The sequence below is a fragment of the Bison bison genome, unplaced genomic scaffold, assembly GCF_000754665.1.
Source record: "Bison bison bison isolate TAMUID 2011002044 unplaced genomic scaffold, Bison_UMD1.0 scf7180017864041, whole genome shotgun sequence".
In the NCBI taxonomy this organism is placed as follows: Eukaryota; Metazoa; Chordata; class Mammalia; order Artiodactyla; family Bovidae; genus Bison; species Bison bison.
The window spans coordinates 1,661,986-1,677,270 of NW_011494613.1; the positions used below are offsets into that span (position 1 = coordinate 1,661,986).

The following is a 15,285-nucleotide window of genomic DNA, read 5'->3' on the forward strand; positions in this document are numbered from 1 at the left end:
AATTTGGAAAACTCAGCAGTGGCCACAGGACTGGAAAAGGTCAGTTTTCATTTCAATCCCAAAGAAAGGCAATGCCAAAGAATGCTCAAACTACCGCACAATTGCACTCATCTCACACGCTAGTAAAGTAATGCTCAAATTCTCCAAGCCAGGCTTCAGCAATATGTGAACCGTGAACTTCCTGATGTTCAAGCTGGTTTTAGAAAAGGCAGAGGAACCAGAGATCAAATTGCCAACATCCGCTGGATCATCAAAAAAGCAAGAGTTCCAGAAAAACATCTATTTCTGCTTTACTGACTATGCCAAAGCCTTTGACTGTGTGGATCACAATAAACTGTGGAAAATTCTGAAAGAGATGGGAATACCAGAACACCTGATCTGCCTCTTGAGAAATTTGTATGCAGGTCAGGAAGCAACAGTTAGAACTGGACATGGAACAACAGACTGGTTCCAAATAGGAAAAGGAGTTCGTCAAGGCCATATATGGTCACCCTGTTTATTTAACTTCTATGCAGAGTACATCATGAGAAACGCTGGGCTGGAAGAAACACAAGCTGGAATCAAGATTGCCGGGAGAAATATCAATAACCTCAGATAGGCAGATGACACCACCCTTACGGCAGAAAAGTGAAGAGGAACTCAAAAGCCTCTTGATGAAAGTGAAAGTGGAGAATGAAAAAGTTGGCTTAAAGCTCAACATTCAGAAAACGAAGAGCATGGCATCCGGTCCCATCACTTCATGGGAAATAGATGGGGAAACAGTGGAAACAGTGTCAGACTTTATTTTTTGCAGCTCCAAAATCACTGCAGATGGTGACTGCAGCCATGAAATTAAAAGACGCTTACTCCTTGGAAGGAAAGTTATGACCAACCTAGATAGCATATTCAAAAGCAGAGACATTACTTTGCCAACAAAGGTTCGTCTAGTCAAGGCTATGGTTTTTCCTGTGGTCATGTATGGATGTGAGAGTTGGACTGTGAAGAAGGCTGAGTGCCGAAGAATTGATACTTTTGAACTGTGGTGTTGGAGAAGACTCTTGAGAGTCCCTTGGACTGCAAGGAGATCCAACCAGTCCATTCTGAAGGAGATCAGCCCTGGGATTTCTTTGGAAGGAATGATGCTAAAGCTGAAACTCCAGTACTTTGGCCACCTCATGTGAAGAGTTGACTCACTGGAAAAGACTCTGATGCTGGGAGGGATTGGGGGCAGGAGGAGAAGGTGACAACAGAGGATGAGATGGCTGGATGGCATCACTGACTCGATGGACGTGAGTCTGAGTGAACTCCAGGAGTTGGTGATGGACAGAGAGGCCTGGCGTGCTGCGATTCATGGGGTCGCAAAGAGTCCGACACGACTGAGCGACTGATCTGATATTATAAACACTGGGCGGCCCCAGGTGGTTCAGTGGTAAAGAACTGTCACCTGCCAATGCAGCAGATGTGGGCTCGATCTCTGGGTTGGGAAGATTCCCTGAAGAAGGAAATAGCAACTCACTCCAGTATTCTTACCTAAGAAATCCCATGGATTGAGAAGTCTGGTGGGCTACAGTCCATGGGGTTGTAAAAGAGTCAGACATGACTTAGTGACTGAACAACTACTATAAACATTAAAGCAACTACAAAAATAAAACAAAAACATATGGGTAATAAGCCAAAAAAAAGAATATAAAAATCACAAAAATACTTTATTAATCCAAACAAAGGCAGAAAAAGAGAAACAATAATCAAAGGGGGTAAGTAGAAGATAAAGAGTAGATGACAGACTCTACATAAATAATCACATTAAATAAAAATGATACTCTTAAAATGTTTAACACTATCAGATGGATAAAAAAGCAAAACTCACCTACACTGCTCACAAGAAATATAAAGTGTGCACTTAAAATATATGCAGTTTACTGTATGTTGTTATAACATACATTTTCAACAGCTCAATAAAGCTGTTTTAAAAATCTAATTTAATATATATTCAACACTATGTTCATTAGTTTCATTCCAGTATGCTTTTTGAAGTGAGAGTTGGTGAAATGGAACTTCAAAAATAAAGTTTCTGGAATCACTCTAGGAAATGCATTGATCTACAGAGTATTTCCTCAACACTTAAACCTATGCTCCTCTGTGTCCACAGAAGTTTTTACACATGTGAGTACATTCTTGTACTGGCAAGCAGATTCTTTACCACCGGCACCTGGAAGCTCCCCATGCATGCATTCTTAAGAAAAAACCCCCAAAACTTGGAAAACACTCGTAACACATTTACAAAGGAATTTAAAGCAATATAAACAAAACCAAAAAATGACTTTTTTCTTAATGCTTTCAAAAATAGTCTACTGTCCCAACATTTTAACTAGAAAAAAATAACTCAGAATGTAATTACTAAAATCTATTTTTATTTTTATATAATAAATCATATTAACATAAATGAAAATGGCAAACTCACTCTTGTATTTAACAATGTAGCAAACAGGCAAGACAATCTCTCTCTTGATAACTGTCCTGAATGTTTTAATTCATCAAAACAAAAGCTAGGAACCTATCTCCTGTATAAATACTTAAGATATTTGTTTTTTTAATCTTTCAAATACTTATTATTCATTAGTCCTTTACCATGAAAAGCAAGCAGATACAAATCATACTAAAAACATGCTAAAATTTCAAAGCAAGCAAAATCGCTTAACATAAGTAGCTCCTCTCTTAACCATACTGATGTTTCAAAATAACTGCAGAAAAGCTCCTGATATGATAGGAAGACAAAAATGTATAGAACTGAAAGAACAAAAAGCACTGAAGGAAGCATTAATATGTGATCGTGATCTGAAAGCATATTAAAAAGCAGAGACATGTATTTGCCAATAAAGGTTCACCTAGTCAAAGCTATGGTTTTTCCAGTAGTCATGTATAGATGTAAGAGTTGGACTATAAAGAAAGCTGAGCGCCGAAGAATTGATGCTTTTGAACTGTGGTATTGGAGAAGACTCTTGAGAATTCCTCGGACTGAGATCCAACCAGTCCATCCTAAAGTAAATTGGTCCTGAATATTCATTGGAAGGACTGATGCTAAAGCTGAAACTCCAATACTTTGGCCACCTGATGCGAAGAACTGGAAAAGACCCTGATGTTAGGAAAGATTGAAGGCTGGAGGAGAAGGGGATGACAGAGGATGAGATGGTTGGATGGCATCACCGACTCAATGGACATGAGTTTGAGTAAGCTCCAAGAGTTGGTAATGGACAGGGAAGCCTGGCGTGCTGCAGTCCAAGGGGTTGCAAAGAGTCGGACACAACTGAGTGACTGAACTGATGATGTGAAAATATTTATAAGCACTTTAATTTTAAGATTAAAATCTATAAAGTAAAATAAAATTTTTTCTCTTGCCTTCAACGATTCCACATAGGCACAGAGGAAATGAGATACAGTGAAAAAGACAACCTAATAAACAAAGATAACAATGTCCTATTTAAGAACAAAGTCAATTCTGTCTTATCAAACATACAAGCTAAGTATGGCAACATAAAGATAAGGAAAGGCAAACAAGTTGTAATCACTTATGCTTACTTAATAGTTTATATCTGCATAGATAGCACTTTTACAGTTACACAAACGTTATCTTACTCATTCTCCACAAATATATTTTTGAAATTCTCCACACAAAGCTATTTAACAATTCCAAACCAGCTCTTCTGAGCCCTCAATCAACACCACCATATTAGCCACACTTGAGGTGGTAGGCCAAAACATAAACTTGTGGCCAATTTTAACTGAATTCATTCTGAAAGAACAGTATTTTTAAAGAATTATTTGAAAGCCACACAGTCTAGCAAGGGATGAGACAGGAACTCTGAAGTTTAGGACAGGCAGGCGCTGCAAATTACCAAGAATTCAGAGGATTTAGTGCAGTTGCATGCATACTACCTTAAAGTATCTCCTGACACTGGCTGATTACAGCCTATTCAGTTTATCAGAATACCTAAATTTTAACTAATTAAATCCATTTGTGATACCAAACCACTCTAACACACAGTGTAAAGAGTTAAGTACCATTCAAACATTAGTATCAATTGGTACTAACTGCTTTCCGCACAACACAGCAAAGGAGCAAAGGAATTCTCACACAATATGAAGATGGGGAAGAAAGAAGGTAATATCATTTACTGACACCCACCATTCTCTAAAGACTGAGCCAGATACTTTAGTTTCATTAATTCTCATGGAGATAGGAACCTATCAATTTTATTTTACCTCTTTATTTTATTAAAAAGTTAAAAATAAACTCAAAACCAAGTTTCAAAGAGACCAAGACACTAGATCAAACAGCAATTAACAGAACCAAACTGAACTAAGAATAAAGTATGCCTTACTCTATGCTACCTCCCAAGACACATCAACAGTTGTGACATTAAAGTTTAGGCTGATACAAGTCCATGCTGAAGGAAGAGGATGCAGAAAAACTATTACAATAATGTTAGCAACGAACTGTCTTTTTCCATGTTCACTATGAACTTTTCTTTCTGTATACTCTCTCTAAATTGTAGTGTCTAACAGGAACATGTCCTCCTCCTCCATCTGATACAACTTGAACTCTATCTACATAAAAATACTTCCCTAATCCCTGGGCTTTGGTGGCAGTAAAGAAATCAGCCCGCAATGCAGGAGTTGTGGTTTGATCCCTGGGTCGGGAGGATCCCCTGAGGAGGGCATGCCAACCCACTCCAGTATTCTTGCTGGGAAAATCCCATTGACAGAGGAGTCTGGTGGGTTACGGCCCATGCGGTCACAGAGTGGGACACCACTGAAGCAAATGACCACCATCAATCCACAGCTACTATTTATTTCATGCTCTTTTCTGAGATTCGGGCTTACATTACCTATCCACTTACATCTTCCACAGGTGTTTCAAACTCAACTTGGCCCAAAATGAATCCACCATCTTTCCCCTCATCTTCTTCAAGTTCTTTATTATTAACATTCCCTTACTACATTGGTAATATTATCTATATCTTAAACCTGACATTCGATTCAGATTCATCCCCCTCTTTTCAGCTCCCTCCACTCCACACCACCCCACCCCCACTACTCAACGAAGCACTCATTTTTCACCCTAAACAGCTCTGCAATGCGTTTCTTTCTCTCCATGCCTGCCGTCATTTGATACTTCATGATCTCTTGTCTGAATTTTATTAGTAGCCTCCTTACCTATTCTCACAATATTCTAAGCCCACTTTTTATCCATCCTCCACACACTGCTACCAGAATAATTTACCCAAACCTAAGTCCAACTATTTGTATCACTCATCTACTTAAATACGTACAGGGCTTCCCACTGCAAACAGGATAACGCCCAGGTTCCCTCATATGATATACAAGTCCTGTTCTTCTTCCCTAACTTCTACTATCTTGTCCACTACCCACTACACAGTAAGACACGAAATGAATCATGGTACATACATGCAAGTCAACAGGCAGTCACTAAAAATATTCATAAAAGAATATTTTAATAAAACTAAGAACATTAAGTATTTATAACTTAAAAAGCATGTTATAAGATAATATCAGCAAGTTAGCGGAAAAAAGAACTCTGAAAATCTCCATTAAAAACAATTAAGAAAAAGTAAACACTAAAACCTAACTTTCTTGGAAACCTAGAAATTAATTAAAGGTTTGCAACAAAGACATTTATTCATGAAAAATGGATGAATCTTAATAAAAACAGTAAGCTTTGTGGCATTTCAAACTTATTGTGTTCCCATCCTCCATCCTCATCTCCATCGCAGCCTTAAAACCAACAGCCCACGAGCACAGTGACAAGCAGCAGCCTATCAGTCACTGGAAGAGTCAGAACAGAATCAGAGTTCTTTCAATGCTTTACTCTGAGAAACATCATTATTTGACTTACCTATCTGCTCCTTGGAAAACTGAGCTCACAAAGCTTGTCTTTATTTAACTTAATTTAGAACTCACCCAGTGCAACAGTTTTTCTCTTGGAGTCATTTGTGAAAAACAATCACTGGCAATTGTTTAACACCACAGCTGCCTGAGGCAGCAATCACTGATGAGGCAAACAACTAACCAAAAAATTTTAAAAAGGGAAAAGCCGGGGGATGTGCTTTCCATAGGGAACTTTAAAGAACACCAACACTTTAAAGGGAGTACAGATGGCCATGTGCACGAGCTACAAGCGTATTAAGGAAAGACTGGAAAAATATTTAACCTTTCACCTCTGGCTGATCTTGAGACTGCACAAGAAGGATGTGAAGGCTAAAAAAGTACTGTAAACTGTTTCCTGAATACTGATAGTATGTCCCAAACACATACACAGAGCCCCTTGGTGAAGACTAGGAGACTTACAGACTCCAAGCTTGTAAATAAGTATCCATCCAATCCTTAGCTGAATGAGTGAAGAATCCAGTGGACATAAATAGAAGAAAACAGACTGCACACAGTTCAGGAAAGTCATTAAAGAATCACACAGCAACCATAACAAACAGAAGAAACAACAAGTCATGGGAGAGAGGGAGAAACTGGTTTCCAGGGTTGCTGTGCTATTTAAAATGTTAACTTATCAACAAAAATTACAGGATACAAAGATACAAGAAAGTACACTCCGTGTAAAAGACAAGTCAATAGAAACTGTCCCTGAAAAAGCATAAACATTAGATACACTAGACAAGTGTGATAGTATCAAACACTATCACAAGTTTTAAATATGTTCCAAAAGATAAAGAAAACCATGTCTAAAGAACTAAAGGCAAGTGTGAGAATGGTATCTCACCAAGTGCTGTTGCTGCTGCTGCTAAGTCGCTTCAGTCATGTCCGACTCTGTGCGACCCCATAGACGGCAGCTCACCAGGCTCCCCCGTCCCTGGGATTCTCCAGGCAAGAACACTGGAGTGGGTTGCCATTTCCTTCTCCAATGCATGAAAGTGAAAAGTGAAAGTGAAGTTGCTCAGTCGTGTCCAACCCTCAGCAACCCCATGGACTGCAGTCTACCAGGCTCCTCCATCCATGGGATTTTCCAGGCAGGAGTACTGGAGTGGGGTGCCATTGCCTTCTCCGCTCACCAAGTGAGAGAATGTTAATAGTAAGGTGGCTTCCCTAATGACTCAGTTGGTAAAGAACCTGCCTGCAATGCAGGAGACATGGGTTCGATCCCCAGTGTGGGAAGATGCCTTGGAGAAGGGAACAGCAACCCACTCCAGTATTCTGGCCTGGAGAATTACATGGACAGAGAAGCCTAGCAGGCTACAGTCCATGAGGTCCCAAAGAGTCCGACACGACTAGGCAACTTTCACTTCTTTATGTTTTAAAAAAAAGTTTAAAAATACAATAAACAAAATGAAAAGCTCACTAAAAGCTTAACAGCACATTTGAAATGGCAAAATTAAAAATAAGCAGGGCTTCTCTGGTGGTTCAGTGATAAAGAATCTCCCTGCCAATGACTTGTGTTCGATCCCTGATCTGGGAAGATCCCACATGCTGTTGAGCAACTAAGCCTGTTGAGCAACTAATCCCATAACTATTGAGCCTGTGCTCTAGAGCCCACATCCCACAACTACTGAAGCCTGTGCACCCCAGAATCTGTGCTCCAAACAAGAGAAGCCATCACAACATGAAGTCCACAACCACAACTAGAGTAGCTCCCACTTGCTGCAACTAGAGAAAAGCCCACGCAGCAATGAAGAACCAGCACAGTCAAAAATAAAACAATTTTTTTCAATAAAATACAAATAAGCAAACTCAAAAGGTAGGTTAGTTGAAATTATCCAGTCTGACAAATAGGACTTAAAAATAATGAATAAAAATGAACAGAACCTCAAACATTTCTGGGTCACCATCAAATGTAATAATACATATATATCAGGAGAATCGAAAGGAGAGAAAAGAAACACAAGAATTTCAACAAATAATGGCTGAAAACTTCCCAAATTTGATGAAACACACTTCTCCATATTTTTAAGAAACTCACTGGGGCTTCCCTGGTAGCTCAGTAGTAAAGAATCCACCTGCCAGCGCAGGAGATGTGGGTTCAAGCCCTGGCTTGGGAGGATACCCTAGAGAAGGAAATGGCAACCCACTCAGACCCATATCTAAGCACCTCATAACAAAACTGTCAAAAGTCAACAACAAAAAGAATCTTGAGAATACAAAGAGAGAAACAACACATTAGTTAACAAGAAAGCCTCAAAAAGAAAAATATAATTTGTCATCAGAAAACAGGGAGGCCAGAAGTCACTGAGATGATACAGTCAAAAAGCGTAAAGAATACACTTGGCAACCAAGAATTCTGTATCCAGCAAAACTGTCCTTCAAAAATTAAGGCAAAATAAGGCATCCTTAATTGAATTTGTTGTTAGCAAGTGAATCCATCAAGATGAAATGAAAAGATTCTAGACAGTACATTGAATCTGCTGGAAAAAATACTTTGACCTGTAAGTGAAAAAATAATAAACCAAACACATGGCATCCAGCTAAAACAATGCAGAGAGTTAAATTCAGAGCTCTTGTAATGGAATATGGAACTTCAAAATGATTAGCCCATTCTAGAAAGAAAACAGCTGGGAATTAAGGTTCATCCACTGGAAATTGTTTTACAATAATCAAAACATTTAAAACCTCAAGGCTCAGGATCCCATAGGTCAGAGCCAACCTTTTTGATAAATTCTTGGTAAAGTCTTAGAGACTAGAAGCAAGATAGTTTGTGACACATAGCGTTCTAAAAACTAGAATAGATTTTTACTGAATAGTGGTATAACTGATGGTATATGTTTCTTAAATGTCCAAATGTAATAAAAAATGGAAAAAAAAATAAACACCTCAATACAGATCTGAACATCAATAACCTAATGTTCTACTCTACAAAACTAGAAAACAAAGAGCAAAAGCATGGGGAATAAAGGAAATAATAAATATTAGAATGGAGATAAGTAAATCAGAGACAAGAAAAACAATACTAAGAAATCAAGGAACCAAAATGAGTTCTTTGAAAAGATAACAAAATTGACAAATCTTTGGCTAGGCTATCCAAGATAAAAAGAGATATGATTCAAATTACCAATCTGGAGTGGAAAAGAAAACATTACTGCCCATCTTAAAGTAATAGAAAACATATTAAGAAATACTAGGAGCAACTGTATGTTAGCAAATTAGGTGATCTACATGTAAAGAAAGCTAAGCACAGAAGAATTGATGCTTTTGAACTGTGGTGTTGAAGAAGACTCTTGAGAGTCTTTTGGACTCCACGGAGATCCAAACCAGTCCATCCTAAAGGAAATCAGTCCTGAATACTCATTGGAAGGACTGATGCTAAAGGTGAAATTCCAATACTTTGGCCACCTGATGCAAAGAACTGACTCATTGGAAAAGACCCTGATGCTAGTAAAGATTGAAGACAGGCGGAGAAGGGGATGACAGAAGATGAGCTAGTTGGATGGAATCACCGACTCGATGGACATGAGTCTGAGCAAGTTCCAGGGGTTGGCAATGGACAGGGAAGCCTGGCGTGCTTCAGTCCATGGGGTTGCAAAGAGTCAGACATGACTGAGTGACTGAACTGACATATAATGGACAAATTCAAAGGAAAGACATAAAAGAAACTACCAAAACTGCCTCAAAAAGAAACAGAAGATCTGAACAGATCCATAAAAAGACAGACTTAATAAAAAAGAAAACTGACCTCAAAGAAAAGACCAGGCCCAAATGGCTTCATAGATGAATTCTAAGAATAGAAAGAACACTTTCAAACTAAATCAATGAGGCCAGTATTATCTTCACTCCAAAATCAAAGACATCACAAAAACCTGCAGATTGATAATCCTTATGAATAAAGACACAAAAATCCTTAACAGACTACTAGAAAATTGAATATGACAACATATAAAAAGAATTACACATCATTACCTAGTGGGATTTATCTCAGAATGCAAGGTCAGTTCAACAAACAAAAATCAATCAACGCAATACACCATATTAGTAAAAGGATCAAAACCCACATGACAGTCTCGATAGACACAGAAAAAGCACTTGACAATAGCCAACATTCTTTAATGATAAAGACACTCAGTAGGTTAGGAATAAAAAATATATATATATCCTCAGGGCTTCCCTGGTGGTTCAGTGGTAAATAATCTGCCTGCCAATGCAGGTGACACAGGTTCAATCCTTGGTCTGGGAAGATCCCACATGCCATGGAGCAGCTAAGCCTGTGTGCCACAATTATTGAGCCTGGGTACCGCGACTACTGAGACCACGCACTGCAACTACCAAAGCCTGAGAGTCCTACAGTCCACGCTTGGCAATGAAAAGCCACTGCAATGAGAAGCTCATGCACCGCAATGAAGAGCAGCCCCTGAGCTCACTGCCATGAGAGAAAAGCCTGCACCACAACGAAGACCCAACACAGGCAAAAATTAAAAAAATTAAATTATATATAATCACAGTAACATCCCCAATCTGATAAAGGATATCTATGAAAATCCCATACCTAACTTCATAATGACTGGTAAAAGACCTAAAGTTCTACCCCTAAAAACATAAACAAGACACAAGGATGTCTGCTTTTACCACTTTTATTCAACACTGTACTGCAAGTTTTTGCCAAAGAAATTAGACACTAAATAAAAATCACATATATACTGTAAAGTGAGAAGCATTACATCTCTATTCACAAAAGACATAATTTTGTATATGTATATTAAAAAAATCAGACTGAAAAACTATTTTCGCTAAATCTTGAAACCTGTTCTCGATCTAGTTCTGTACCTCCAAAATAGAAAAGTTTCTCAATTCATATCCCTAAATTCAAAGGCATTCTTTTGAATACTGAAAATAATTAAACATACACACATTTTAAAGTACTAGTAAGGGAAAGTAAATGCTATTACACTAGGAATAGAAGGCATACTTTAAAACAGAGGGTGAAAACAAGATAAAACAGGATAAAAACAGAATGAGTCAGAATGTGAAAAGTTAATTTTAAACACTGTGTAGATCATGCTTCTCAAATTATATATAGGGACAGCTGCTTTTTGTTTTTTGGGGATTTTGTTCGTTTGTTTTTAAATTCCAATTCAAAACAGACTAATGCTTTATAATAAATTGTTAGAAAATACAGCAAAAAGCACCTATACTCTATTCAATGGTCTATACTCTATATTCAATAAGGCAAGTCCTCAATCACACAATTGGATGTCACAGCATTATCACACTGAGATGAGCTTCTCAACACCTCAACTTCTGCACTTAACATGTTACAGACCTGTAAATAAATAGCTAAAAAACTAGCACCAGTCTGTAGGCTACATTTTGAGTAGCAGTAGCATTGACTGGGAAGAATGATGCAGATGTTTTGATATACAGGCTGAGTATCCTTAATACTGGTACTTGAAATGAGCAATCTGTTCCTGCAATGAATTCAGGAACCTTGCCATTAAATTTTAATTTCTAGGGTGAGGCCTGATATCTTTATTTTTTAAAAGCTTGAAAGATCACTGCCCTCAACATTCCTGCATTTATAGCTGAGCTCTTCTTTTACATCTACTAAAATTTGAATCATCTTTCAATGTACACTTCGAATGATCCAGCTTCATTTCTTCAAGGCATCTTGTTTATATATGATCCCTCTGAGACTACAAGATCCATCCTCCCTATCCAGGGGGCCGAGGTTCAATCCCTGGTCAGGCAACTAGATAAGACCCAGTGCAACCAAATAAATACTATATAATATATATGATCCTTTTGCCTTTTATACTCATGTTTCATATTTGACATGATTCTCTTATTATACCATCAAGTCCCTTATTCTTTTGCAGTTGCCCCAAACCTAGCAAAGCGTTATATCAGCTATTCAAATGGTTGCTCAGAACTATTATTTTCAGAGTTTTAAAGAAATGGAGGCAGAAATTAGTAATTATTTTTCTTAAAGACAATTTATAAGAAATGGCATGATTATAAGCAGCAGCTTATGGTAACAACCAACTTGCCTCCAAAAAGTCCTAAGGACAATTGACAGAAAAGAAAAGATGACTGGGTACTCTGAAGCTACTGATTTTTAAAAATTCAAACACTGACAAATTTTTGGTAACACAAACACACCTTTTACTATCTATGACACTTCAGTTTGGGATGGTGAAGCAAAGAATAATGTTGCTAAGTGATGCAACTTAAAGATTTGGGTTATTCAAAATAAAACACGAACCATGAATTTCACTTCCTTTCATTTATTCTTTGTTTTACCAAAATATAATTTTTAAATAAGTTCCTCTCTACCCATTTTTAATAGGCTAGAAACTGAAAATACAGAATCAAGACCATCATCAAGTATACTCAGAGGTTTGTACTCATTTTTTAAAAACAAAACTCTGCTGACTTTAAATAGATCATTAATATCTGATTCAACTTTAGCACCTTTAAGGTTCCACTTAAAATTCAAATGTTTTAAATTTTTCCATAAACTCTGTGCTTCAAATGCATTTTTCATATAATACCTGAAATTATGTTAATTTTATATACAGCCAAAGCATATAGCTGAGATCAGAACCCAGATATTCTGATTGTACACACTATATACCCATTACTAGTTATTTAATACTCAAATTTCCTTGGAGATCAATTACTATCTGCCACACTGGTCTGTTGAAGGAATTAAGTCAGGTAACACACATGAAATGTTTGGTCCAGCACCTGTCACATGTAAGTGTTCAAAAATAGTAACTCTTATTTTTATATATGATAGCTGCTTCTATAAACAATTCCATTCCTTAAAAATTTCCAAAAGATAGAGAAGAGATAGACCCACATCTAAAATGTACTGAGTTCAAAGGTCAAACTATTTAAGTAATTTTAGAATGCTAACAATTTTTGAGAATGCAATGTTCATCTAAAAGAACATACCTAAATTCTAAAATCAATCCCGAAATAATATTTAGACTAGTTCAATTTTTTCATTATTCTAAACAACACTGCGGTGTTTAGACACACTCATCCACTTAGTTCCTCAGGCGAAAAAATACTAAGAAACGGAAGTATTGGTTTCAAAGCATATACATGTATACATTTAAAATTCTGACACTTAATGAAGCCCTCTAATTTACACTTGGCCAGCAATGTATGAGAAAATCTCTTTCCATTATGTCTTGACAATGCCCTTTACAATTTTCTCCCAATTTCATACATTTTTAACAGTTCATAAATTAAGGAAATTAACTCCTTTAAACATGTTGCAAATGTTTCTTAGCTGTTTATCTTTTAATTCTGTTAATGACAGATTTTACCATTAAAAATTTTAAGTGTTTTATAAATGCAAATTTATCCAACATTTCTATGGCAATTTCTAACTTTAAGTTTTAAAAGCTGTCTTCTCTATCCCAATATTGCAAATGTATGTATTTGCCTTCCTTTTTATACTGAAGAATCTAAGTAATGTAGGACATACTCTGCTAAAAGATATAAAGTAGTGATCTATATATGCTTTTTATCCAAATGAACATCCTTTCTTCCTAATCTTTACCTAAACCACCATTTAATGAAGTGGTCACCTGAGTTCCTTCTGCAGCAAAGAGAAGCCATCCCTTTTAACATTCTTTTTAAATGCACCTATTCCTGACCATAAAAGATGTGCCAATCTTTCTCAGAGAAAAATATAAAATTTCCTTTTATTAACTTTAAGCAAAGCCTAATTAAATAAATGGAGACTCCTTGAGATAGGAAAAATATAGCTGACCCTTGAAAAAGACAGGTTTGAACAGTGCAAGTCCATTTACACATGAATTTTTTTCAAAAGTAAATACTACAGCACTACACAATCCACAGTTGAATCTGCAGACGTAGAACCAGCAATGTGGAAGACCAACTATAAGTCACATGTTGATCTTCAACTGTGCAGAGGGTTGGTGCCCTAAACCTCTATGCTGTCTTAGGTTCAACTGTAGATATACCACAGACGTCAATCTCCTTTAAATTAAATGTATGGATTCAAGGCCATCCAATTTTTAAAATCCTAACAATATTTACAAAATATAATTGATATTCAAATTCATATGGAGAAGCAAAACAACAAAACACTAAAAGATTTATATCAGTATACTGTGGCTGCTGTGACAAATCAAGAGCCACAAACTCAGTATTCTGTTTCATCCTCTCCTCCATGTCTATCTACAAGTCAGTTTATTCTGTTAGATATGTTGGGGGGTGGTGGTATATACTTCAAACATGACACGTTGTTGTGCTCACTGATTCATAAGTTTTTTGAAAATCAGATGTTATATAAGAGTCACGAATTCTTTCAATAATGGTGAAGATTATAAAATAACCTCTGCCATAATGCCGTAAGAATTCTTCATTTAACATCCTATTTTTTTGCCTTTATTTTTCTGTTTCACACGGGACAAATTTTAGATTTTGAGCCAATTTTTTGCACAGGAAATTAGGATAACCCAAGGGGGGTTCTTTCTGATACTGACTTTAACAGTTTTTTCTATCATTCTTTATTGAAAGGAAGTTGTTCAAAGAAGAGCAGCTTTGCTCTCCTCATACCTACTATATTCCTTCATGAATTACGTAATATTTACTGAGCACCTAATTCATGCTGGGCACTATGCTGAGGTTAGGGATACAAAGCTTAAGAGACACACTTCTATTCTCAGGAAGGTTGTAAGATACAGGCATGCAAATAAGTAATTACATGGTAGTAAAATAACCAAATTGCTAGAAGTAAATCGGAAAAGTTCCTATACCTACCAGATGACAGAGAAGGCTTCAGCAAAGCTCTACAGGTTTCCTGCTATTCTTAAGGAAAAGGTTTTAAGGCTTAAGGCTTTCAGGTGTAAGCATAACTTTTATCCCCTGCTTTTCTTTGAATACAGTTGCCATCTTACACTGTGTAGGTGCCTTCTTGATAGCATCTAGTCTACTTTTTCATTGCACCAGTGGGCATCCAGAAGTCTTATTACCACTCATATTCACGGAGTACTACTTTCACATACAGCATACGTAATTCAAAATTGGTTTGTAAGTAATAGTGATATTTTCTAAAAATGGATTAATGCACGCATCCAAACCATATTAGGTTTTCAACTTAAGAGTTCACACAAAGTCTACTTCCTTTCTATAGTAACTGTCCCTCCAGACTGTAGTTTTGAAATCCAACAGGTGGGATTATCATTTTGTTGCTGATGCTTCTTTCTTTCTTCCTTTCTCCTTCCCTCCTCCCTCTTATTCTTTCTTAGTAAGAAGGTTAAAAGAAATGGGTTATTGATTATGGTACAGTAAATACCATTAGCAAAAGCATAGGCA

At 37.0% G+C, this 15,285-nt stretch overlaps 1 protein-coding gene and 1 non-coding gene across 9 annotated transcripts in view; one reads left to right on the forward strand and one right to left on the reverse strand.

Annotated features, from left to right (window-relative positions):
- The window catches only part of RALGAPA1 (Ral GTPase activating protein, alpha subunit 1 (catalytic)), a 211,085-nt gene that overhangs the window by 181,170 nt on the left and 14,630 nt on the right, over positions 1-15,285 (reverse strand). The gene's annotated exons all lie outside the window — the stretch shown is intronic.
- On the forward strand, positions 7,090-7,161 carry TRNAC-GCA. Its single transcript has one exon. It is a non-coding gene; the product is annotated as a tRNA-Cys (tRNA).